Raw genomic sequence first — 3,540 nt, 5'->3', positions numbered from 1 at the left:
CTGGTAAATTTTCCAAAAATAACATATAGGCCTTTTTTGAATGTATACTGAAAGATAAATTTGCTTAAATATTTGAAATTATAATTGTAACAATATTGAAGACATCTTATGGAAATAGCTTAACACCTTAAAATTCTCATTTTTATATGAAGAATAAAAAATTTGGAACGAGGAAGTTCATATTATAAAAAATTTTAATAGATATTACTACTTTTCATCTGAGAATGTATACATCCACTCGGAGACCCAAAGGTCCATTGTGAATCCCTTTAATAAATAACAAGGAGAAAACAAAAGAAGACAGCATTAGCAAGATCTCGTGGAGGGGCTCTAGGCGACTCCTCCACGACGGCTTGCCGAACGCCATGTGGACGACCTTCTTCTGAGAGGCTACTTTGGTCCTCCTTTGCCTCATCAGTAGGAGGGGATGACTCTGTCCTCCGACCGTGAGCAGACACCACAGTGGTGTTATGTTCCCCGTCGGATGACAGATCCATCTCCCCAAACTTCTGTGTGGCGCCGGATTCTCCAAAGGAGTCCTTCGACAGCCCTAGAAGGTCGTCCACATTACAGTCCTTTAGAATCTGTTCTTCATGCTTCAAGATCCTAGCATGAATGTCAGTCAGTGTCAGTCCTCCGTCTAAGGATAGGTCTGTATCCCCACCATCCTCACTAGTCCGGCCCCTGAAAGCCGTAGTGTCCAACCCTACTACCCTTTCGTCACAATGTTCGTCTTTTCTGTCCGCTACTTCCTCTACCTTTTCTTTATTTAAATTTATTGGTTCAATTTTGATCCCACGAATATGCCCGTTCGGACGGACCATCCACGCAGTGACGGCATACGTGGACTAGGCAACTATCTTACAACAGCGTTTTACCCTGACGCTGAGGGGAGCTGTTAACGGCTAATTTATGTATGCACTAATTAGCCATTCAGGACCTCGGCACTGCTTCCAACCACCTTGACCTTAAAAGTGCTTATATAACGCAATACCCTAATAGTAAAGCTCTTATCAATCAAGAGCGAACCTGCAATGGGCAATCACGTATCATCTTTGCCATGATAATAAAGCGACGAGCTATGTAAACCGCTTATTGCTACAGCCATACCATGACAGGATGAGTAACCTTTAGTTATACACCCTTTTATAAGCCAGAACCCACCGCGAGTAGAGGTTTGAAGCCAAAAAAATCAGAAGGCCCTGACAACAGAGTGTACGTAAGCCCTCGCATCGCGACAAGATTATTACCCAGGCGAAGGCTGAGAAAATTAATTAGGAAAAAAAAAATATTTTTTTTTTGCATTGGTAAATGTAAATGGAGTATTTGTTACTCACTATTTATAGAAATCCCCTAAATATTTTATGATTAGACCATAAGAATATGGAAATATAGTCACATTTTAGGCTATATTTCGAAAATCCAAAATCATATGAAACATTTCTCAGCTAAAAGTAAAATTAGCAAAAATCAAACCATTAGGAAGAGATTTAATTGTACTAGAAAATTGGACTATATTTTAAAACTGTCCTGTTAACTGTTTTAAAAAATTAAGATTATCTAGAAAAATTAACACAAAATGTGTATAAAAGTTATTTTATCCCAAAATTTAAAGAAAATTTCATCCATAAAAAACCAGTTAACCGACACCAAAAAACCGGCCAGTCGAATAATTCGAAAATATACTAAATATACGAAATAATACTATTCGAAAACGGCCTGTTTTCAAAAAAGAAAACCGGTTAACCGTTTTCCGGTTTCGGTTTTTGAATACTCAACTTGAAGGTTATGAAGGTGTTGATTAAGAGGAAACCGTATTCGAGATTTGTATTTTATCTTGGTATGAACACTATGTGAAAATCGGGTTATCTCAGAGGAGAAATATAGATCGGATGGGAGAAGAACACCAATTGTTGTTCAGATGGAAAACTACGTTTAAATAATCTTAAATCATGGTGAATAGATGCCAATTTTATTACTCATACTTCCAAGAGTTTTTTGGAAAAACTATAAGTGGTAATGTAAGAAATGAACTAAGAGGTATAAATTCAGATCCGTATGTTTGTAATTTAACAATTAAATGTCAATATTTTCGAAATTTATTTTTTTTTTAATGTATAAAAAAATGACTAAAAATCGGGCCAAAAAGAAATCTGGTAAAAAGTGGATTAATGAAAGCCTAAATTTTATATTATTGAATTTTTTTGGGTGCTTAAAACCGGTGAAAGCACCCTAAAATCAATTCTCATTTTCAAATATTTTCCAGCACTACTGATGATGGTAAAAAACACTTTATCTTAAAATTTCGACGAAAAATTCTTAATTAACCGCCGGACGTAGCTCTTTCGAAAAATATATGTTTCATTCGAGGAGCAAACAAAAAGTATTAATTTGTAAACTTGTGTTATCTATAGACAAAGCTCTTTATAGAACTTACAACTTAGGTCAAAAATAATGTCCTTTTTTGAAATATGGTTGATATCCGTCTAATACAAAAAATATGTATAATGTGCAAATACATGATGTACCATATATGGTACATAGACAAAGATTTGGTAAAAATTCATTACAAAAGGGTTAAAAATACAATTATTATAAACATAAAATAGATATGACCCCCTATTACATCAAATGATAAACATGCATTCTTCTTATTCCTATTATTCTGACACAGTTTTATTACTTATGCAGAAATTTGTTTTAGTTTAGTCACCGAATTAAATGCATACTATGTTATCATGAAAATAATAAGTCTGTCCAATAACAAAAAATTGTTACAAATTATCACAAATCGTTTTTGTATTTCAATACAAATTTCAAATATTTTTTGTCTCATATCTAAAACGTATGGGAATCTAACGATTATTACACTGTGCAACAAGAAAATCTTTCCCGAATGAAACCAACGGGAAATGAAAGTAGACTATTAGTAGACCAAAATCCCCAAAGGGTTTAAAAAAGTTAGCTCGAGTTTTTAATTTATAAGCATTTACAGTTTAGCAATTTTGTGAACATTTTTCACATACATATATGTATTTTATATGTATATAATCCAATAAAATATATCATTATCCTTATTTTAAAACCATAATATTTCAAATAAAATATTGTCAAATTTAATCCTTTTGAGAAAAACTCTTAGAAATATGAACTTTAAACCTCGATAAAATCAAAACCGTAAAGAATTTGGAAATTTTGGAGAACTTTAGATTTTGTATTTATGAAAATTATGTGTGTACCGAATTTCATCAAAATCAGAGAGGGTCTGCCAAAATTTTTTTGATATTACATATGAAAAAATTTTCCTGAAAAAAGCTAAGTTTAAAATGCCTATAAATTAACAATACGAGCTAACTTTTTTAAACCCTTTGGTTAATTGGGTCTATTAATTGTCATTGCCCGTTGGTCTTGTTCGGGAAAGATTCAAAGTCCCAAAATTTGTTGCATAGCGTTATAGTGGTGTTAAAAAGTTCAGATAATTTTTTTTATTACATAATTTTAAATTTGATTGAAATATTTCAATAAAGAATACATAGAACA

This window comes from Lucilia sericata, unplaced genomic scaffold, assembly GCF_015586225.1.
Source record: "Lucilia sericata isolate MDLA Ls3-8-SP2 unplaced genomic scaffold, ASM1558622v1 Contig000685F_arrow, whole genome shotgun sequence".
NCBI classification, from domain to species: Eukaryota; Metazoa; Arthropoda; class Insecta; order Diptera; family Calliphoridae; genus Lucilia; species Lucilia sericata.
This window is presented reverse-complemented; position numbering follows the sequence as displayed.